This window comes from Epinephelus lanceolatus, chromosome 16 (assembly GCF_041903045.1).
Source record: "Epinephelus lanceolatus isolate andai-2023 chromosome 16, ASM4190304v1, whole genome shotgun sequence".
NCBI lineage: Eukaryota > Metazoa > Chordata > Actinopteri > Perciformes > Serranidae > Epinephelus > Epinephelus lanceolatus.
Window position 1 is genome coordinate 38,948,235 of NC_135749.1, and position 24,461 is coordinate 38,972,695.

The window sequence follows — 24,461 nt, forward strand, 5'->3', positions numbered from 1 at the left end:
GCATTAGACAAAGGAAGGCTTTTAGCCAGTGTTATCTGTCTATCCTTCAGTGGTGCAGAAAGTATTCAGAACCTTTACTGCAGTAAGAGTACTAATACCACACAGTAACTCTGTTACAGTTAAAGCTCTGCATTGAAATTGTTCTCTCAGTAAAAGCATGTAAGTATAATCAGTAAGATGAAGTTAAAGTAATAAAAGTTTCAAATTGTACCCTGTGACCTTGACCATGCCTGGGACTCATGCATTAATGTAAAAGCAGTATTTAACTGTTGTAGTTGCCGATGACCTGGGTTGGGGGAGCCCTTGTGTGCGGACCATCTCAAGGCAATTGAATCGAACGCAACTGGACTTGGTTTTGTCTTAGAAGACGTTTCACCTCTTATCCAAGAGGCTTCATCAGTTCATGCTTGTCTGACTAGGCTGGAACTAGTCTGACAAACTGGTGTGGAAGCACCCAGGTATTTAACCTCTGGGGAGGTCTTCACAAGGCCAATGATGTCACTGGTTCGTTAGTGCTCCAATGGTTTGTCAATGACAGTCGTTGAAACTCCTGCTGCAACGGTTGTCACTGGAGTCGTGAGAGTCACATGAGGCCATTTGTGAACGACCGTTGTTTTTAGAGGTTAAGTTGTTAAGCCTCCTGGGCAAGGATGAAAGGACAGCATTATAGGTGGGGGATAGGTGGTGTCGCAAACCTCCTCCTCTATTGAGAGATGGTTTTTCCAATTTCACGTAGATGGCTTCTTTTACACCTCTTTCAAACCATCGGTCTTCCCTGTCCAAAATGTGCACATTGCTGTCTTCAAAGGAGTGTACTTTCTCCTTGAGGTGTAGATAGACAGCTGAGTCTTGCCCTGACGAGTTAGCCCTTCTATGTTGGGCCATGCGTTTGTTTAGTGGTTGTTTTGTTTCACCAATGTACAAGTCTGGGCATTCCTCACTGCATTGGACAGCGTACACTAGGTTGCTCTTCTGAGTGTGTGGTGTACGGTGTTTTGGGTGTACCAGTCTTTGTCTGAGTGTGTTACTGGGTTTCAAATACACAGGGATGTGGTGTTTGCTGAAAATCCTCCTGAGTTTTTCAGATACCCCAGACACATAGGGGATGACAATGTTATTGCGCTTGTTCTTTTCTTCCTCACCCACCTTGTTCTTTCTGGAACAGGCTGCTGATTTCACAAAGGTCCAACTGGGGTAACCACAAGTTTTTAGAGCCTCCCTCAGATGTTCATGCTCTTTCCCTTGGGCCTGAGTGCTGGTAGGTACGTTATCAGCTCTGTGTTGTAGGGTCCTGAAAACACCTAGTTTGTGTTCCAGTGGGTGGTGAGAATCGAACAGTAAGTATTGGTCTGTGTGAGTGGGTTTCCTGTATACCCCAATGTGGAGGCCTCTGTCCTCTGTAATGTGCACGTCACAATCCAAGAAGGGCAAACTATTCTCCTTAACATCTTCTCTTGTGAACTTGATGTTTCTGTCCACTGAATTGATGTGTTCAGTGAAAGCTTGTACCTCTTGAGTTTTGATTTTAACCCATGTGTCATCCACATATCTGAACCAGTGGCTCGGTGCTGTTCCCTCAAAGGAGTTCAATGCTCTGTATTCTACATCCTCCATGTACAGGTAAGCCATAATGGGAGATACCGGTGAGCCCATGGCACAGCCATGTTTCTGTCTGTAAAAATTGCCATTGTATTTGAAATAGGTAGTGCTCAGGCGGAGCTCCAGTAGTTGGCATATCTGGTCTGGGCTGAGCTTGGTTCTGTCGTGGAGGGTGTTGTCATGTATCAACCGTTGCCTGACTGTTTCCAAAGCCTCCATGGTTGGAATGCAAGTGAACAGGGAAGTCACATCATAGGATACCATGGTATCATCTGGATCCATTTTTAAACGTCTTACTTTGTTCACAAAGTCTATGGAGTTCTGGATATGGTGGGGTGTATTGCCCACCAAGGGAGCCAGGATGTTGGCTAAATGTTTGGCAATGTTATACGTGACCGAGTTAATGCTGCTGACAATGGGTCTGAGGGGGGCCCCTTCTTTGTGAATCTTGGGGAGCCCATATATGCACGGGATGGCATCTTGGGGGTACAGACGGTGATATTGTAGGCGATCAATGGTGCCCTCTTTCTGTAGTTTTTGTAGGCATTCTATTGTCTTTTTCTTGTACCCACTGGTTGGGTCTCGTTTCAGCGATTCATAGGTGTTAGTATCACTGAGAAGTGTAGAGACCTTGTTGTGGTAGTCAGATGTGTTGAGAACTACTGTACATCTCCCTTTATCTGCTGGAAGGATGGTAATGTTTGGATCCTTGCTCAGGGATGTCACGGCTTTCCTTTCCTCAGTAGTGAGATTGGAGGGTGGGGGCTTAGCACTGGACAGAGCTGCTGACACTTTTAACCTAAGCTGCTTGGCTTCGGTTTCTGTCAAGTTGTTTTTCCTTATAGCTGATTCTGTAGCTGTGATCAGATCAACTATAGGTAATTGCTGTGGTGTCACAGCAAAGTTCAGTCCTTTGGCTAAGACCCCTCTCTCTGGGTGGGTAAGTTCCCTGTCTGACAAGTTCTTTACCCATCTGTCATGCGTTTCATCTTGTGTGGGATTGTCAGTTTTTTGCCTCCAAGTAAGGATTTCTGTCTTGTTAGTGTTGCTTCGTATTTGTAGGTTATGGAATTTCCTTTTTTTGTGTGTGTGTGCGGAGTTTGCATGTTTTCCCCGTGTCAGCATGGGTTTTCTCTGGGTCCTCCAGCTTCCTCCCACAGTCCAAAGACATGCAAGTTAACTGGTGACTTTAAATTGCCCATAGGTGTGAATGTGAGCGTGAATTGTTGTCTGTCTCTATGTGTCAGCCCTGTGATAGTCTGGCAACTTGTCCAGGGTGTATCCTGCCTCTCACCCAATGTCAGCTGGGATAGGCTGATTAATCTGCTGATTGTTTTCTTGTTTAATCAACTGATTGTTTGGTTGCAAAAATAGTGAAAATAGTGAGAGAACTAGGGCTGTCCCATTTCTAAAAAATCGTGTCAACAAAGTTGAAATGACACAAAAAATTAATTTGAATGCTCGACTGTTCACCAGTGTCCTCCATTTCTATAGCAAACAACTTAACTTCAGGGCATCTTTGCTCAAGCTTAGTTTATTGATGGTGATGATCAAGACGGTAACAGGTCAAGCTGACAGTGAAATATGTCAACCAATTATTTTTTTTTTTTTCCGACTGAAATTCTGCCCACTCTGCATGTTACAGGGTTCCTACACATTTGGAATTTCAAAATTCCATACTTTTCCATACCCTAATTTCAGAGAATCAGAGAATATGTGACATCTGAGTAAATATATCAGTGTATCATATTTCACATCATATTTAATTATTCTTAATAGGGCGATTGTAGCCAAGTACCATAATGGCATGCAAATAAAAACTCAGGTAAGTTCAATGTCTGGGCTGAGGCAAAAAGGTTGGGACTCTGGGTGCAAGCGATGCAGTAATGAGACGTCAGTGTTTTTTCCTTTCATGTGGCTCAGAATCGCCTTCTCCCCCATGTTGGCGATGTCAAACAATTTCACACAAAGCTTGCATCTAGCTCTGTGTGTGAATTGGGAATCCTTGGCCAACCAGTATTTATATACGGTATTGTCAAGCCATCCATCCAAAAACTTGCATCTACCCACTGAGAACCACGTGAAACTCGTCTTCTTGTCGAAGGTGCAATGTTGGAGTGAAACTTGATACCTGGGGGGCTGGAGGAGGGTCATGGGGCAGCGGACTGGACATACCACTCAGGTAAAAGGGGCGGTATGTTTTCTGAGACGTTTGCTCTCACACAAACTGTGTTTGGCCCGGCATAAGACACGATCCGGATTGATTAAATTATTTTTGGAAATACCTAATTTTCTATTTTAGAAAACAGTTTTTTAAAACAGTGGTAATAGTCTTGAAACATAAATATTTTTCCATACTTTATTTTTCATTTTCCATACTTTTTGATCAATTTCCAGGTATTAAAAAGTATGGAAAATGAAAAATAAAGTATGGAAAAATACTTTTTATTCAGCAGCATACTTGCAATTCAAGGTGCTATCAGCGGCCACAGTTCATTCTTTGTGAATTCGGCCCTGAGTCTGTTTTTTTGATGCATTTATTTAATCCATTGCTGGAAAACAATCGTTACCTAGAGAAACTTTGCACACTGGGTCCGATGTTTTTGCTGTTCTATTAGTTCTCAAAATTCGAAATACCTGACAAAATGAAAAGACCCATTTCCACCCCTCCCTTCCTGTCTTGCATTTGAAAGGGGCAGAGCTGTCCTCCCTCTCTGTCTCCACAATCTGTGTGCGGTCCACATCCTCCTCCTCTTCATCTTCATATGCCTGAATATTAATATCTGACCTGCCGAAATTCCTGTCTTGCCACAGATGTGTCCCACCGCCACATTTTCTTCACTGTTTCTTGGTCAAACATCTGTAAAGGCTTTTGACCGATGCAAAAAACACAGAAAATCAAACCTGTTCCGAAAATTTTAATGACAATTAAAGTTTCAGACTCAGTGTGAAAAGGTCTCAACACTTGCCCAGGGCAACTAAACTCTGTTCAGGCTGTGGAATGCCTCGAGTAAAAAAAAGTAAATGTGATTTCCACTGTAATATCATCTGAAAATTAACTGCACTGTAATGCTTTTCCACCTGAGCTGCGTATGTGAGTCCATCAACTAACTGCTGAACAGGACTGCTGAGAGACAAGACATACTGGACACTATATAAGGTAACCCTAGGGTTGATGATGTCATATACATATAACATTAAATATCATTGTAACGCTGCATGCGAGAGAGAGTCTCACCATTTTTAGCCCAGAAGCTAATGTTAGCCACCCTGCTTCTCCAACAAGGATGTGGTCCTGTTGCTTTCAGAAGCTTTAGAATCCAGCCTTGAACTGCAGTGTCTTTTTGGAGAGTAAGGGTGCTTTTAGACCTAGAGTTGTCTTGCTTTGGTCCGAATCAGGGACTAATTTTGTTACAAAGTTGCATAATTGCATAGAGTTGGTTCATGTTCTCACGGCAGCATTTACAAGTAGATCAAATGCCTTGAACAGTACACCTGCAAGATAAATGCCACATTTTCTAATACCACAATGAAGGGACAACTACGCGGGTTGTTTTTAGCGCTGGTCATCGTGTACTATATTGCTTGCATTGTTCATGTTAGGCAAATCATACAGTTTGAAAACAAAGCACGTACAGTACAGGAGGAGGTGCATATTAATAATCCTCCAGGACTGTAACATGCTTATGCTTGTTTAACCCAAACAATGTGGAATGCAACTGCAGCGGCCAAAATGTCCATGAATAATAATAATAATAATGATAATAATAATAATAATAATTATAATAATAATGATAATGATAATAATAATATAATACATTTATTTGTAAAGTGCTTTCAATCAAAGTGCTGTACATCATTAAAAACCAGAGGTGGAAAGAGTACTGAAAATTTGTACTCAAGTACAAGTACTGTTACATTGCTTAAATTGTACTGAATTACAAGTAAAAGTACTGGTGTTTAAAAAATACTTAAGTAAAAGTACAAAGTACTCTTCTCAAAAACTACTCAGAATATTAATTACTTTTAACCGATGGATGTTTTATTGCGTCGTCAATAGCAGGCATTCGATTCAATTCACCTGTATAAAATATCAAAAACAGCTCACCATATACAGTGAAATTACTGCAATGATATGACTATTATGAGGCAAGAGTGTAAACACATGGCACACACATGAATACAAGGGGCTCCACAAGAGTCACAGCTTTCCAGTCAGCCCCAAATTATCCAACTGTAAGGACCCCAATATGCAGGAATAATAAAATAGAATAGGCGATATTACATAAATACCGCACGCAAAATAACCGTGTGGGTTTTGCACAAAACTGCAAGGGATTAGAGTGAAGTGGATGTGTCTGTAAAGGGGTAACACTTATCATACGAAAACATCTTCATTCAGGTATCTTGAAGTAAGAGAACAAGGGACCCCTTGCTTGTGCCCTGTTTTCCATGCTAAACGTTAGCCTAAATTTGGAGCACTATTTACCCCCCTTACCGACAAGCTAACATGACATGGTTAATGTTTCATATGACATAGTGTCACTCTAGCACAAAATATAGGCCTGCCTAATGTAGGCCTGTGAGTATTAAATGACTACAGATTTAATTTATTGTAATGACGGTGGTTGTCCAAATATTAAGCTAAAACATTTCTAAGAATTGTAGCTCAATTATGCATGCACGCATGTGCACGTTAGCTAGCTTCGTCTTATTTTAATATCAGGCAAACAAATGGCAATGACAATATCTTTGCAGACCTATCTTAGCCAAACTAATAACCAGTGCTTAATTTGTAAAATTAGAAGTAGGGGAACACTCTGAGAGAGCAGTGTTCCCCCACTCCCAAAAGCGGCACCCGAGCTGCCTCACTGCGTGACCCCGAATGAAATGGTTGTGACATCTAGTGTTGTCACGGTACCAAAATTGGGACCCACTGTATGATACCAGTGAAAGTATCACTGTTCTGAGCAGTATCACGATACCACAGCAAAAATAAGGCAATGTGCCTTTTGTCATTTATAAAAAGATAAATCACTTTTCTATAATACATCAATGATATTTCATTCATCTTCTAACCGCTTCATCCTCTTGAGGGTCGCGGGGGGGCTGGAGCCTATCCCAGCTGACATCGGGCGAGAGGCAGGGTACACCCTGGACAGGTCACCAGACTATCGCAGGGCTGACACATAGAGACAAACAACCATTCACGCTCACATTCACACCTACGGACAATTTAGAGTTTTCAATTAACCTAGTCCCCAATCTGCATGTCTTTGGACTGTGGGAGGAAGCCGGAGTGCCCGGAGAGAACCCACGCTGACACGGGGAGAACATGCAAACTCCGCACAGAAGGGCTCCCACACCCGGGATTGAACCAGCAACCCTCTTGCTGTGAGGTGACAGTGCTAACCACCTTTTCTCCACCCACTACCCTTTCTCTATCATTTTCATATTGAGACAACATGATCGATATCTTTTTTGTGTCTGTACATCCAGTGGCTGGGTCTCAGCGGTTAGCATTACGCTTATAGGGGATGAGTACGTCCTGCGCTGTGATCCGCGGAGGGATACACCAGTGAGCAGGCACAGACGTAGCTTGTAAACAAAACTCAGCTGTTTATTTAGCCTAGCAATATCTTCGGACTATAGTAGCTGCAATGGACGACTTTGAACGTGATTTTGAAGAGTTTCTTGTAGCAGACACAGACGCAGAGCCATACCTGTTTGAGCCGGAGTACACAGATGAGGAACTCCATGCGTTAGATGCTGAGCAGGCGAGAAGAGAGGCTGAATCCTCCGCTCCCATTTTGCTGCACAGAATGGGACTCTGTGCTACCATCGCTGGGGAGATATATCATCAGGAGGAAAACCGCCACAGAGAGTGCATCACAAGGAATGAAAACTTTGCAGCAATCACTAATCCTGGCGTGATTGAAACTTTTTTCATGTTCCTAAGATGAACTGGAAAAAACGCCCCAGGCCTGCAGGAGCTGATGGACAGCTTTCAGTCGGGTGAGTAATATCGTCCGTGTCGTCTCTTTGTTTGCTTTTACCGAGTGACCTAGCGTACCTGTCCCAGAGCCAGCTGCAGCTGTTGCTCACCGGTGTATCCCTCCGCGTAAGATGTACTGACCCCCTACAAGCGCCAAGATATCCATCATGTTGTCTCAATATGAAAATGATAGAGAAAGGGCATAACTCCCAAATCATCTGAGTATTCTTTTCACATAATAATGTGGACTCAGCAGATGACTTGTTAACTGTTTATTCCTCCTTACACCGAACGTACACAGCTGCTTCTCATTGTTTCCAGTAGCACAACAACGATTACTACATCACCCAGAATAACTTGAGGCTCACACTACTACAGTACCCTTAGTAGCTCAAAATACACAACAGATTAGATCAGAAACACGACAGCAGAATTTACTGAGTAATTTTGCTGTTTCCACTAATTACTTGGACTGACCTGACGTTAGTTAATCCTCTCGCTCTCCAAAACAAATGCATGCGGTAATTAAAATTCGACCAAAGGGGCGCTATAATCAACGAAAAGTAAAAGTTCCGCACAGCTGCTTTAACATAGGGGGGATCAAAATAAAATAAATAAAAAAAATAAAAATCAACCAGCCACCCTCCTCCCCTGACAGTCCCTTCATAAGTAAAGAACAGTCCCTAAAGTGCGGTGAGGTTTGTGGGCCGTTACTGACACAGAGAGAGAAATGTGAACGGCTCGTTTCTCCTCTGACACGCCACATACCTGTGTGCCTGTGTGCCTCGGTTGTCCAGGTACTGGGCAGTCATGACGCCAACGAAAGAGGAAATTACTGGACCTGGAGTCGGACCCGCCGGTAAGCCGTTATGTTGCGGCGCGGAACTCACGGGATTTGCGCGGAGCGCATGGACACTCACCCTTGGCTTCTTTGTCTCCAAATCTTCAGTCCATAAATTAGTCTCTACTCCGCTGTGTAGGTATGTTACCGCCAGACACCTGTGCCTGCTGCAGTGGAGTCAACCTGATGTCACAGAAATACGTGAAATGACCACGACCTATTAACACCGCATTCCATGGTGGCAGCACGTAATGGGTTGAAATTACGTGCTGCCACCACGAAAACAATGCCAATGCAAAGTCAATTAGGGTCCTCTCCCATGGTGGACACACGGATTCCCTGATTCAATCACGTCACGTCAACCTCGTTTTCCTCAATGATATCTTTAACATTCCTGTACACACACAAAAACGCGGAAGTGTCCTTGATAACTCAACAATATGACAGGTTAATGTCAAGGCCATAAAATAAAATAAATGTATTTTGCCAGCTTTTGATAGCGTGGGGCTTTAAGAGCATTGTGCTGTGGGTGGATGGGGCGCGTTCCACTACTGTTTTGTAGCTGCTGTCCGCCGTCTGTGGGCTTCATTCCATTTCAGATTGCCATCCGTCTGCCGTAACTGAATCCAAACGCCAGTAATAAATAAATAAATAAGAAGATAAAAATAAGGCTGAGCACGGACGAACCAGAGAGGAAACACCATCAAATGGAGCCGTCTGCCCCTGGCAACCCGGCCACCCTCCACTCCACCAGGGGAGAGTGGACCCCAAGCCAGCGCCACAGAACCAGCGGCTGCCCCGCTGGTTATACCTCCGACCGTGGCAGCTGTCACACAAACCGCTGCTGAAAATTATACATTTGATAAAGGTAGGCTATATACATATTGCAAAACTCTACACCAAACACACCAAAGCATATTTTCGTGTCCAAATATTTATTTGAAAACGAAACCATTCATAGGCCTATCCTGACCCGAAAAGATGCAGAAAAATTGGTCCACGCTTTTGTTACCTCAAGGCTGGATTACTGTAACTCTCTATTATCAGGTAGCTCTAGTAAGTCCTTAAAAACTCTCCAGCTAATTCAGAATGCAGCAGCACGTGTACTAACAGGAACTAAGAAACGAGATCATATTTCTCCTGTTTTAGCTTCTCTGCACTGGCTCCCTGTAAAATCCAGAATTGAATTTAAAATCCTACTGTTAACTTATAAAGCTCTAAATGGTCAAGCTCCGTCATATCTTAGTGAGCTCATAGTGCCATATTATCCCACCAGAACACTGCGCTCTGAGAACGCAGGGTTACTCGTGGTCCCTAAAGTCTCCAAAAGTAGATCAGGAGCCAGAGCCTTCAGCTATCAGGCTCCTCTCCTGTGGAATCATCTTCCTGTTGCGGTCCGGGAGGCAGACACCGTCTCCACATTTAAGACTAGACTTAAGACTTTCCTCTTTGATAAAGCTTATAGTTAGGGCTGGCTCAGGCTTGCCCTGTAGTTAGGCTGACTTAGGCCTAGTCTGCCGGAGGACCCCCTATAATACACCGGGCTCCCTCTCTCTCCCTCTCTCTCTCTCTCTCTCTCTCTCTCTCTCTCTCTCTCTCTCTCTCTCATCCTATTACTGCATCTTGCTAACTCGGCCATTCTGGATGTCACTAACTCCGCCATTCTGGATGTCACTAACTCGGCTTCTTCTCCGGAGCCTTTGTGCTCCACTGTCTCTCAGATTAACTCATACCGCAGCGGTGCCTGGATAGTGTGACGTGTGTGGTTGTGCTGCTGCCGTGATCCTGCCAGATGCCTCCTGCTGCTGCTGCCATCATTAGTCATTAGTCATACTTCTACTGTTATTATACACATATGACTATTGTCACACAAGTATACTGTCAGATATTAATACATACTTTCAACATATTGTACCACAGTAGCCAGAACTATAACTATAATATTATTACTTTCAATAATGTTGTTGTAAGCTACTGTCATTACCTGCATCTCTCTCTCTCTCTCTCTCTCTCTCTCTCTCTCTCTCATTGTGTCATATGAATTACTGTTAATTTATTATGCTGATCTGTTCTGTACGACATCTATTGCACGTCTGTCCGTCCTGGAAGAGGGATCCCTCCTCAGTTGCTCTTCCTGAGGTTTCTACCGTTTTTTTTTCCCCGTTAAAGGGGTTTTTTTTTGGGGAGTTTTTCCTTATCCGCTGTGAGGGTCTTAAGGACAGAGGGATGTCGTATGCTGTAAAGCCCTGTGAGGCAAATTGTGATTTGTGATATTGGGCTTTATAAATAAAATTGATTGATTGATTGATACGGTCAATATAAAACATTTTGTTAGTAATAAAAAACAAATGTAATCTCAATGTGAGCCAGCCGGCGGGACTGCGGCTGAACCACTTCCAATGTTCATTCATTCATTCATTCATTCATTCATTCATTCAGTCATTCATTCAATCGCGTGTTCAATGTGTGTGTGTGTGTGTGTCAGAGAGGAGTATCAATAAAAAAAAGTAATTATTTCGGTGTTTATTTCTTTTATTCTTCCGTTTTTTTTAATTAAAATGCGTAATATAGCCAACATTATTATAGACCAAATGTTAATCTAATTATTATTGTAGAATGTATTTAGCAAATCACCACTCTCAACTGGAGACAGCAGCAGCAAAAAAAAAAAAAAAAAAAAAAAGGCATTATAAAAAGCCGACAAATCGTGTTAATTAATTGACGTGAGACATTGAAGAGGTTGTCTCCTATAGTCTGTAATTTTTTATTTTTTTTATCATAACTTCTCGGAAATTACTCAAAAGTAGAACATGCTAAAAGTAAATACAATAATAGGCTAAATAGTATCTAAGCAATAATAAAGTGTCTAAACAATAATAAATATTATCTAAGTTATCTATTAGGCTACCATTCCACTCTGTAAATAGATTTTAACATTTCAATATGATTTTAATATTATTTTTGCTTATTTCATTATTGTTATTATTGGTTTTACTTTTTAGTAGTATTGTATTGTCTGAGGATGACTCATTTTAGTAACTATCTACAGTAAAAAAGATAAAAACAAGCAAAGAAACAAACAAAACTCAGTTTATACACGGGGCCTTCAAAGTGCTCTCTGAAACTACACCTGGCATGGCTTGTGTCCAAAAAATGAAAAAATCTAAACTTTGTCGTAGAGCTAAACCAAATACATCATTGGAAAGGTCTCAACCTGGAGAGTAACATATGTCAGTATGAAGATTCTACATGGCTCCTGCTTTCAGCCATTGACCTTTGAACCTTGACCTCAGTGCATGTTTGAGGGCTTATAACTCAGCAACAAAGGGGGTACAGACATGGGACCAACTGTTATAGAGAGCTCTTGACCTCAGCTATCATGTGGGTGTAGTCAACAACTGTGGGTGCTGTCAGATATGCATAAAATATGGATAAAATTAATTTTCACCCATTTAGAAATTAGATATTTAAAATCTGATTTCACAAATGTGTTTACCATCCCCTTAAAGTCCGCAGTGTACTCTCAATTCAATATTTACAACTTCCAAATCTGGGAAAAACACTTAGATTTTTAAAAAACTACAATTCCCTGGGACCGCGCCATGCAGTTTGATACATATCAGCAACATAGTTGTAGTTCTTCTGATTTGCAAAGTAGAGCTCTAAATAGGGTTGTAAAAAGATATATCTACTGAATATATTTAATATCAAGTAAAGCCAAACTAGTTATTACACTCCACCTAGATGAACTATGGTAAGAAAAAGTAAAGATGTCAGCTAATTTTCGATATTTTAGCTAATACACTAGAAACGGCGTTTTTGGGACAGTAGGTTCGTTTGCGGCTTGTAAAATAGGGTTGTAAAAAGCTAGATCTACTGAATAAATCTAATATCTAGTAAAGCCGAAGTAGTTATTACACTGCACCTAGATGGACTATGTTAAGAAAAAAAGCAAGGATGTTGGCTAATCGTAGTTATTTTAGATAGTACTCTAAAAACGGCGTTTTTGGGACGGTAGGTTTTTTGCGGCTTGTTGTAAAACAGGGTCGTAAAAAGATACATCTACTGAGTATATCAAATGTCTAGTAAAGCTGAACTAGTAATGACACCTAGATGAAATATGTTAAGAAAAAGTAGGCATGATGGTTCATTTCAGATATTTTAGCAAGTTCTGTAGAATGTGATTGAATATTTGAATAGGCTATAACAAATATCTAGAACAGCTGAACTATCACGTTATTATCATTATTATTATTACTGGTGGGAAATTATAACAAAGGAATGTATTTGCCGTTTTAATATCAAGAACACTTCCGCGTTTTTGTGTGTATACAGGAATGTTAAAGATAGCATTGAGGAAAACGAGGTTGACGTGATGTGAATGAATCAGGGAATCCGTGTGTCCACCACGGGAGAGGACCCTAATTGACTTTACATTGGCATTGTTTTCGTGTTGGCAGCACGTAATTTCAACCCATTACGTGCTGCCACCACGGAATGCGGTGTTAATAGGTCGTGGTCATTTCACGTATTTCTGTGAGATCAGGTTGAGTGGAGTTGTCCTTTCCTTACATCATAGATTAATTGGCACGGTCGCGATCGGACAGCCTTATTGGCTACAAAGATGCAGATGAAAGGTTTGAATATTAATTCAAATTGTGGCCGTACTCAGTAGCAACTTATGATTTTAAAAGTAGCGAAGTAGATTACATGGTGTAAATTGTACTCAAGTAGGAGTAAAATTACACACTTGAAAAAAATACTCATAAAAGTACCCAAAAAATCTACTTAATTACAGTAACGTGAGTATTTGTAATTCGTTACTTACACCCCTGTTAAAAACAGAAAGGCTACTACAAACAGTATACAATAAATGAAACACAATAAAATAATGACAGACAACAATAAACAGACAAATAAAGACTTATACACAACAGTGAACAAATGGGTCTTTAGCTTTGCTTTAAATACATCAACTGAACATGCCTGCCTAATACCAATAGGTAGATTGTTCCACAAGATTGGTGCAAGAAATGAAAAAGCACGCTCAACAACCGTCTTTCTGTGGACCTTGGGGACATTTGGAAGATGAGCGCAATGTCATTCACAATTTTATATGTAAGCAACAGCACTTTAAAGTCTGCTTTAACCTCTGCTGGAAGCCAATGGGGCTAGGCCAACATGGGAGTAACATGCTCATATGGGCGGCAGTAGCTCAGTCCATAGGGACTTGGGTTGGGAACCAGAGGGTCGCCTGTTTGAGTCCCCATCTGAACCAAATATGGAGTGTGGACTGGTGGCTGGAGAGGTGCCAGTTCACCTCCTGGGCACTGCCGAGGTGCCCTTGAGCAAGGCCGCTCGGGGCACCTGACCAAGGCAGCCCCCTCACTCTGACATCTCTCCACTTTGTGCATGTATAGGTCCTGTTTGTGCATGTGTGTGTGTCTTTCGGACCTGTGTGTAATTGACAGCAAGAGTGAAAAAATTGAATTTCCTCTCAGGGGGATTAATAAAGTATATAAAAATTAAAAACAATTAAAAAAAAAAAAAATATTTACCTGATCCAGTCAGAACATGAGCTGCTGCATTTTGAAGACCCCGAAAACTCTTCCTTGGCAAACCTGACAGAAGGGCATATCAATAATTAACCCTGATGTAACAAAACCATGAATAAGGATCTCAGCATCCTTAAATGAAAAGGTGTGTCGAATCTTAGTAATGTTTCTTAGGTGAAAAAAGGCCACTCTGGTCACCTCCTTTATATGAAAATCAAACGAGAGGGTCTGGTCAAAGAGCACACCAAGATTCTTAAGTCTGTCACTGCATTGACTCACAAAATTATCCAGTGACAAAGTAAAATGTTCATACAGATGCTTTAGTTTTGCAGGACCGATAATCATTTCTGTCTTAGCCGAGTTAAGTAACAGGAAATTTCTAGATAGCCATCTCCTAACTGCAGCTACAAGCTCAAGTTTAGTTATATGTGACCCATTTTGAAGGGTAATAGGGGCATACAACAGTAAATCATCTGCATAACAATGAAAAGAGATCCCAAATGAACATAAATCTGACCCATGGGTGCCAAGTATGGAGAACATAGCAGTGGACCAAGTACAGACACCTGTGGAACCCCATGACTAACCACATGCAGTTCAGAGAATGTGTATAAGACACGTTGAGATCTGTCTGACAAGCAGTGTTGGGAACGTTACTTTAAACCCTTTGTGCCCTAGGCCTTTTTTGGGGTATTTTTACTGCCTTTACTTTTAAACTCATATCACAGTCATTATAAAGACTACATACACATGCTATATCTTGTTGTTTTCAGGACAATCTGGGCTATCCAGATTTGTGATTCATTCAGATTCAGATTCATTCTATGTGCCTGTATTTTATATTAATTTTTATATCAATGAAAGAAAAATCTGTGTTACTAAATTCTTACATTTTTACATGTATCTCACTATAGCAAGTTGGAAGTTGACATATTCTGCCATATATGAAGAGGGGAGACTCTCTGGAGTCTGGCAAAATAAGAACCATGATGGTGGGACATTCTGTCACTTCACAGGTGTCCAGGCGGACATAATTGCCAGTGTTTTTTTATTATTGCAAGAAATTCCATTGACTCATTCACAAGTCAAAAATGTGTTTTATCTGAAAGAAACATGCAATATTTACATCTAAGATAATAGAAAATAGTAATAATATTATTCCTCACTATATGAAGTGACTGATAACAAGATCTGTATCATGGATTGTAAAGAAATTTGTCAGGTTTTCATTTTGTAGACAGTTGATCTGTGTTTACAGCGTGATGGGATGACAGCACAATGATGTGTTTGATATCATCCGAAAGCTCCGGTCCTGCGCTTTCATATGATATGTATGGCATTTCTGTGCGACCCTGCATTCGCGAGTAATCCATCCAAGAGTAATGTGTGTGCAAAGCTGTATGAAAGCTTTGTTTTACATAATTTTAGTGTAACGTTATAATTTTTTTTCCTTGTGAAAACATTGGACTACCGACAAGTGCTTGGTCTTGTTGGAAAGCTACGGCTCCGCTGTTTCACGTGATATGAGTGGCTTCTCGCTATGCGGAGGAAGTCCATAGAGAAGAACAGATGTGAATTTGGATGCACTTTGCGTCGTTCGAGCCCATAGGGTTAAAAAAGTACTTACTCGTTACTTTCCCCAAAAAGTTACTGAGGTAGTAACTGAGTTACTGCACTATAAAAGTAACTAATTACCTTGAAAAGTAACTATAGCATTACTTTTTTATAAAATGCTCAAATATGTCAAATTGCTTGGACATTCCCCCCTTAATGGAATTGTATGTAATGAAACTCAACATTGAATATGTTAAATGAATGAAACTGACACTTATAGAAGTGAATAGAATAAATCATTATTATAAAACATTGTACACTTATCTACACTACACTGCATTGTTGTGTGCGACAACGAACAGACAGACAAATTCAGTATTATACAGTGGAACACCAGAACACAATAGATGGTTTAGAACTTGTGACATTTATTGCACAGGCAACAACTGGCCAAAGAAATATCTAAAATAAAGCTATACTTCTCAAGCAATGTAATCTGAATCTGCACACTGCCTTTGAATCGTCCCCCTTTTGAAGTCGAATCTTTTAATCCTCTCTCTTTCTACAAATCTTTATTGTATTCTTTCCATATTTCGCCCACTTATTAGCGAAATTGTAAAAGAACCTCCATCAATCGCGCAATTTAAATGTGAAAAGTCTCATTGACTGACCGTCAGCTGTGTGTATGCGGAGAAGGAGAGGGGCGGAGGGAGCAGAGCTGTGGAAACATCCTGCAGTCCGACATACTATCATGCATTTAAATAACTTATTAGACGGATATATATAGAGAAAGGCCACGTTCAGAGAGCAAGCCCAAATAAGCAACTCCACTTTAGAAACAAGCCCAAAAAAACGCAACCCGCGGCTACCAATATTTGTAAGCGACTTTACAAAAAAACAAGCCCAAAATCGCGGCTAATAAGCGGACCTGGCAAACCTGCTTGTGTGCTTGTGAATACCCGCCCTACTCTGCCTCTGATTGGTTTATGATGAAATTTTACTTTCCCTAAGCCAATCATCACTCTCCCTAAGCCAATCATCACTCTCCCTAAGCCAATCATCATCATTTTCTATGGTCACTCCTGATCTAGTTCCTCAGTCACTCCTGACGTATTCGAATGTTTCCTACTGTTTATTACTTACTATGTGTATATTTGTACTGTTTCTCCATGTTTCTCCTGTATCTCGTGTGCTATTTATGCATTTTGTTTTTATGTTACTAAAGTAACAACAACCTGCCTAGGAACGACAGATGGAAATTAGCCGTGGGCTACAATCTGGCATATTTAAATGTACTACTGTACTATGTTTATTAATATGTACTGTCCCTAGCTTAAATAAATAAATTGTAACTTATGCGGTCGTCTCTTCCTTCCTTCCCCCTCACCTGCCCTCACCAAAGTAAAAAGAACTTTAGAGCTCTGCTGAGAAGGAGCTTGCTTGGGTGAAAACCACTTCAATTAACTCAAACAAAGCCGAGTAACGGTGCATTTTATTGTGAGTAACGGCGTTATAACGGGGGAGACAGTAACTTTTTTGATTAATTGTTACTGAAAAAGTAGTGCTGTTAGTAAGGCTGTTTATTTATAACGCCGTTATTCTCATCACTGCTGACAAGTAAGATCTCAACCAAAGGAGCACCTGACCTGAGATGCCAAAATAATCTTCAAGTCTGTCCAATAAAATACAATGATCCACAGTGTCAAATGCCGCACTTAGATCGAGCAACAGTAGCACAGATGTTGACTCTGAATCTACTGCCAATAATAAGTCATTTGTCACCTTTGTGAGTGTCGTTTCAGTTGAATGATTTACTCTGAAAGCAGACTGAAAAGGCTCAAGGACTTCATTTAATGTGAAGTATTTCAAGAGCTGATTTGAGAGAACTTTTTCAAAAACTTTTGACAAAAAAGATTTGAGACAGGTCTATAAAGGTTGGTGTCCAAGCCAGGCTTCTTTAATAGTGAAAACAATGAGGTCCAGGAGCTCCTTACCCTTTGAAGAGAGAATAAAATCAGCCATCATCCATGCCTTTGAAAACATGGATTCTTTACACACAGAAGATGTATACAATCAGCACAGTTTCAAGATTAGAGTCACCAATTCAGAACATTATGATGTCACAGCGAAGCTGACCTTTGACTTTTTGGATATAAAATGTCACCACTACATTATTTTTTCCTGTTAGACATTTGTGTGAAGTTTTGTCATAATTAGCATATGAATTCTCAAGTTATGGCTAAAAACATATTTCGTGAGGTCACACTGACCTTAGACCTCAAAATTCTAATCAGTTTATTCTTCGGTCCAAATGGATGTTTGTGTCGAATTTAAAGGGGAACTAATGTTTTTTTCGACCTGGGCCCTATTTTCTGATCTACTTTTGTTTAAATGAGTGATAGCATGTTCAGTATTTGACATTTCTCCAGTATGAAGCTCGGGCGGACCTGACTGCAGCTTGTGAGCGCGCGCTATATTAAATAATAGGGCACTCAGACAGCGTCAAACAACGTCAAAATATGTCCACTAAAAGTGCATTTTTTTTCACACAGATAGGCTCGGATTGTTAGTATAATTATCTGACAACATAACAGAAAGGAGAAATGAACTTCTGTCTTTACCTTTAGCTGGAGTCGGACATTTTGTTGTCAAAACACTCACTAAGAGAGTGAAAATCTGGCTCTGAAATCTCACACTGAAGCTTACAAACGCGGGTGCCGCGTCAATATGCCAACAGCCCTCAATGCCGACAGCCCTCAATGAGAGAGAGAGAGAGAGACGAAATATATATGTTAAGAGTATATAAGATAATATAATTATTTATGATATGAATAATTATATACAGTCAAGTCCATAATTATTTGGACAATGATACAGTTGTTGTCATTTTGGCTCTGTACACCACCACAATGGGTTTTTAATGAAACAATGAATACCTGCTTAAAGTGCAGACTCTCAGCTTTCATTTAAGGCTTTTTTCAAAAATGTAGTATGAACCGTGTAGGAATTACAACCATTTCTTCACACAGTTCCCCAACTTTAAGGGCTCATAAGTATTTGGACAAACTAACATAATCATCAATTAAACAGTCAGTTTTAATACTTGGTTGCAAATCCTTTACAGTCAATGACTGCCTGAAGTGTTGGACACATAGACATCACCAGATGCTGGGTTTCTTCCCTGGTGATGCTCTGCCAGCCCTTTACTGTAGCCGTCTGCACTTCCTGCTTGTGTTTTGGGTGTTTTGCCCTCAGTTTTGGCTTCAGCAAGAGAAACGCATGCTCAGTGGGATTCAGGTCAGATGATATGACTTGGCCATTGCAGAACATTCCACTTCTTTGCCTTAAAAATGTCTTTGGTTGCTTTTGCAGTATGCTTCAGGTCATTGTCCATCTGCACTGTGAAGCATCGTCCAATGAGTTTTGAAGCATTTGGTTGAATCTGAGCAGATAATGGTGCCCCAAACACTTCAGAATTCATCCTGATGCTCTTCTCAGCAGTCACATCATCAATAAATACAAGAGAACCAGTTCCACTGGCAGCCATACATGGCCATGACATAACAGTACCTCCACCATGCTTCACTGATGAGGTGGTGTGCTTTGGATCATGAGCAGTTCCTTCCCTTCTTCCTTCTCTTGTCTTCCCATCATTCTGGTAGTTGATCTTTGTTTTATCTGTCCATAGTATGCTGTTCCACAACTGTACAGGCTTTTTAGATGGTTTTTGACAAACTCTAATCTGGCCTTCCATTTTTAAGGCTAACCAATGGTTTGCATTGTGATAAACCCTCTGTATTTATTCTAGTGAAGTCTTGTCTTGCTTACAAGAGCAGCAGGATGAAAGCTGAAGTGTTTGGGGCACCATTATCTGCTCAGATTCAATTAAATGCTTCAAAACTCATTGGACGATGCTTCACAGTGCAGTTGGACATTGACCTGAAGCATACTGCAAAAGCAACCAAAGACATTTTTAAGGCAAAGAAGTGGAATGTTCTGCAATGGCCAAGTCATATCATCTGACCTGAATCCAACTGAGCATGTGTTTCTCTTGCTGAAGCCAAAACTGAGGGCAAAACACCCAAAACACAAGCAGGAAGTGCAGACGGCTACAGTAAAGGGCTGGCAGAGCATCACCAGGGAAGAAACCCAGCATCTGATGATGCCTATGTGTCCAACACTTCAGGCAGTCATTGACTGTAAAGGATTTGCAACCAAATATTAAAACTGACTGTTTAATTGATGATTATGTTAGTTTGTCCAAATACTTATGATCCCTTAAAGTTGGGGGACTGTGTGAAGAAATGGTTGTCATTCCTACACGGTTCATACTACATTTTTGAAAAAAGCCTTAAATGAAAGCTGAGAGTCTGCACTTTAAGCAGGTATTCATTGTTTCATTTAAAACCCATTATGGTGGTGTACAGAGCCAAAATGACAACAACTGTATCATTGTCCAAATAATTATGGACCTGACTGTATAAGGACGTCTGGGTTTTCCTTGTTCAGCAGCCGCGGGTAAGCGGAGAGAGAGAGAGAGAGAGAGAAACACAATTACGCTCAGCCTACAGAAGGTGAAAAGTCCAAACAAACATAATTATTGACAAGAAACGATTCTAATCAGTTCCATAATTCAAAGTATATTTTTACTCAACGAAAAAATGTAGAAAGATCAGTTTTTACAACTTTACAGAACAATTCTGTGCAGGGCCGTCGTGGGGGGGTGCGAGGCCCTGCTCTTTGACGTGGATGCGCAATTGCGCAGGCTGGTAGCACAAAATCATTAGTGATTTCGTGCACGAAATCATCAGTGCATGAGGGAATACAGAAGCAGCGAAGAAAGCCCCTGGGGTGAAGGCACTGATGACACAGTTGGAAGTTCACCTGGGCTTGAAGATTTGTCTCCAGCTGTTCTCTGCTGCGGAAGAGGTGGTGCGCGTCTTTCAAACAAAGGACATATCCACAGAGACTGTGAACATGCTCAGCGCGCACTATCGAGGACTGCGGTCAGAAGTCTCCTTTCACCGTCTGTATGCTGATGCACAGAACAACGCACTCATCCTAGCACCTGTCCTGCCTCCAGTGCGTCGACCACCGCACCGCCTTTATGATGGTGCTGCGCAACATGAGTGGCGAAATCCTGGGAGATGTACAGACGTCAATTCTTTGAAGTGCTTGACCTCTTAACAGATGAACTGGCTATTAGGAGCAGTGTTCCCTCTAGGATTTTTTTCAGCAGCAGGGTTGGCGGGGGAGGGGGTGAGAGACATTCCTCCACCCCCCCACCCCCCCTTTGGTGGGTGGGGGGGTGGTGGTGTTTGATTCTGATAAACCGCATGTTTGAATGTTGTTTCTCTGTCTCTGTCTCTCTTTTTCTCTTTCTGTCTCTCTCTCTCTGAAACATTGATATTGAGCAGATCTGCACAAAAGTAGTATAAATGAACACCTCCAGGTGAAATAAATGGATTAATAACTGACAGCTGAACACGGAGAAAGTGAATGCAAATGTTTTGTTAGCCATCTAGCTAAAATAGAGTTAGGGGAGAGTCGACAGTAAACACGGGTGGGACGAAGCTGTATTCAAGACAGACAGGACAAACCCCGTCCTGTATTGATTTAAAACGGGACGCCCTATTTAATCTTAAAATACGGGACGATTCAGTATTTTAAGGGACGGGTGGCAACCCTAGGCTGGATCACTGTCTGCCTCTGTGCAGGGGCTGAGCCCATGGGTGCTAATGTCAAGCCCTGCTTCTAACATATAATGCTACAAACATAACATAACATACCCCTACTCCAGACCCTGCCGTTACCTGACTAGCGTTATCTTCATCATCAGTCGTCTTTGTTTTCTTGGAGAAATATTTTAACAAGCTCATCTGAAAATGTAATCACCAGTTAATACATCATGGCATGTATGTAACTTAGTTATTATCAATTATTTTACCCATGTCAACTTAGCAATTCACTGAGTTGGCGTCAGGCCAAACTAACTTAAGCTTCAATATTTTGTAATATCAATATTTTGCGAATGTCTATTTAACTTGTAAAATCTATTATAAGTTAAATTTAGCTAATAAAATCGACCTTTTTCTTTTCTCTGGTTCACTGCCCTATTGTTCAAGACGACAGACTCTGACCTGGTGCTCCAGTGATGATGTCACTTTCAAGATCCCGCGAATAACGTTAATTCCGGCGTGCCGCTGCTGCTAAATGAATGTAGCGGAAACACTGAGGAGATTCGACCAGCCCACTCTGCATTTCCTGTCTCACATGGAAAATGCCCTGCTGGCTGCTGTCAACAAGTGAGTGACTATATAGCTTACAGACTGTGTATGATTAGTACCGTAACTTAGTTCAGTAAAAAAAAATACAATGCTGCTGGTAGCCTACCTAACTTTTCCTAAAAGGCTCTGTATTCACATTTAAAATAGTTTTATATAAATTACACAAAAGACGAAGACATTATGATTTTTTTTACCTATTTTGGTACATACCTACATACAAAATCCTCCTGCTCCTCGCTCCAGGCAGCTCCAACTCCGCTCACATGCTCTGACTCAGGCATCAGAGCCTCTGAGCTACAGCGATAGATGCATTAGTGTGCCACTTAACGATGTTTTTTAAACAAATCACAGACCCGAGTGCAAGTTTGAGTTTGAATTGTGTGTGAGACGCTGAGTTGAAAAAATATTAAGAGAAAATTTTAGTAAAAAAGTGATAACATTTCTGGAAAAAGTCATAAAATTTCCAGGAAGAAAAGTCAAAATTTTGTACATAAATTTTGTCATAAAATTTGGACGAAAATGGTGAAATGAAGCAAAAAAAAAAAAAGTGTAAAATTTGGCGTCTCTGTGTGCGCTCTTGTCAAAAACAACAGTGTACAATGAGACTAATTAATCTCAGTATTATTTTAATACTGACTAATCAAAGCAGCTGTGCAGAACTTTACGTTTTTGTTGATTATAGTGCCCCCTTTGGTTGAAGCGGTATGACACCCACAGCCTGGTGTCGTAAAATTCCGACTGCAGCCGGCATTCGGCTTCATTCGGAAAAACTTTGACTGCAGCCGGCAATTACCGCATGCATGTGTTTTGGAGAGCGAGAGGAAAATCATAAATTTTCTGGTGTAGCTCTGAATTTCTTATAAACTGAGGACAACTGCCTGCTGTGTGTTTGTGTTCATGGTCACAGTCACAGATAATTTTGTGGCGTTTGTTGTAACGTTACTAGACAAAAGCAGTTCACATCAGCTAACGTTACATTTAGCTTGCTTATAACTTGCATGTTGTCATATATTGAAGTGAAACAACATCTAACAGGTTGTGGTATATTCTCTACATAAAAGCTAAAATGACATACCTGTCGATTAGGAAAAGGGCCAACTTGGGATCAGTTTTAAAGCCTTTCAAATCTCTCAGCTCTTTCCATTTGGTGAATGCCCGACCGAGGTTTACACGCATTTGGGCTTGAGCCCTATCACTGTCCCGTTTAGCCTTCTTCTGTTCTTTTGTTCTTTTTCTTTTAGATGGTGCTCCTTTATCCGCCATGACATCGAAAGTACAACCAAGTCCTTATAGATACATCTGGTAAAACTGTGTTCAGCAATGCCGTTGCGTACTGCTTACTCAAAAAACACTCTCTGTAAACACGGCTCCTTCTTCTTCTGTGGTTTAATGGCTGCGGGCCGCTGCGGGCGTGCAGACTTACTTCCGCCTCCGGGTGCCGTATTCTGGTTTGCTGACTTCTGCTGTGTCCGACCCAACCGAGGCTACGCCAAATAGCCATATAGAGAAAGGCTTTTTTGTCGCTGTTGGGTTCAAATAAATATGCGGATCTTCAAGGGGGGCAGTGATAGGGTGATAGGGTGGACAGTTTTATAAATGGTAAAAAGTTCCGCACAGCTGCTTTAATCTCAGTATTATTTTAAAATTGAATTGTTCATTTTATGTCAGTCTTGCACTAAGAATTGACAACCCCCGTCCACTGATTCAGGACCGCACACAGCGCAGGGAGGGAGTATTTTTATTTATATATGAGTGGATATAAAGAGAAAACGTTTGTTAAAGAGAGGGCAGAGAGAGAAAGAGAGAGAGAAAATCAGAGAGAGAGTTCGGTAGAGCAAGTTATAGATGGAGTGAAAGCCGACAGGGATTGGTCACATGGGCTCGCTATCAAACGTGCGCGAGGGAGAGAGCATTCACATGCAGGGAGTTAGCTCCTTCCTCGCTCAGAACTGCTCATCACGCTGATATTGTGTGCGACTGTGCGTGCGTCGGCACTGTGGCCCGTCGGCACAATGGACCTCTCGGCACAGTGGTCCGTCAGCACAGCGGGTGGGCCCCACAAAGGCGAGGAGTGGAGAGAGTCGACCGACTGTGAGGAGTTTCTTTTCGAGTAGCATACAGAAAGTAGCTTAGTGTTGTAAGTGTAAAAACAACAACAATGCCTCATGCTTGTGCATATCCCAATTGTGGAAACAAAATGTCGCGCTACATTCCATGGAGCTTTCACAGACTCCCCTATTCTGATATGGAAACGCTGAAGTTGCGGCTAGTTGTGCTACAAATGGATGCTAACACTCATCATTTTGACCTGGATGTCACCAGCTCAGTGGCCTAGCGGTAGAGTGTCCGCCCTGAGACTGGGAGATTGTGGGGCCGCGTCGTGGGGCCGCGTCATACCAAAGACTATAAAAATGGGACCCATTGCCTCCCTGCTTGGCACTCAGCATCAGGGGTTGGAACTGGGGGGTTAGATCACCACATGATTCCTGAGTGCGGCACCACTGCTGCTCACCGCTCCCTCAGGGGATGGGTCAAATGCGGAGAACAAATTTCACACACTGTGTGACAAACAGTGGGACTTTTTCCAATTTGACTACTGCCAGACCAAGAAAACACCCAATCCTAAGCTG

General features: G+C 41.4%; 1 long non-coding RNA gene across 2 annotated transcripts in view; it reads right to left on the reverse strand.

The window, feature by feature from the left end:
* LOC117264136 (uncharacterized) overlaps positions 1-24,461 on the reverse strand; it is a 217,419-nt gene that overhangs the window by 64,602 nt on the left and 128,356 nt on the right. The window contains exon 2 of one of the 2 annotated variants that reach the window (XR_013493651.1): positions 13,994-14,056. The exons of the other annotated variant lie outside the window; for it this stretch is intronic. This is a non-coding gene — a long non-coding RNA (uncharacterized LOC117264136). The remainder of the gene's footprint in view (positions 1-13,993; positions 14,057-24,461) is intronic. 2 annotated transcript variants of the gene reach the window in all.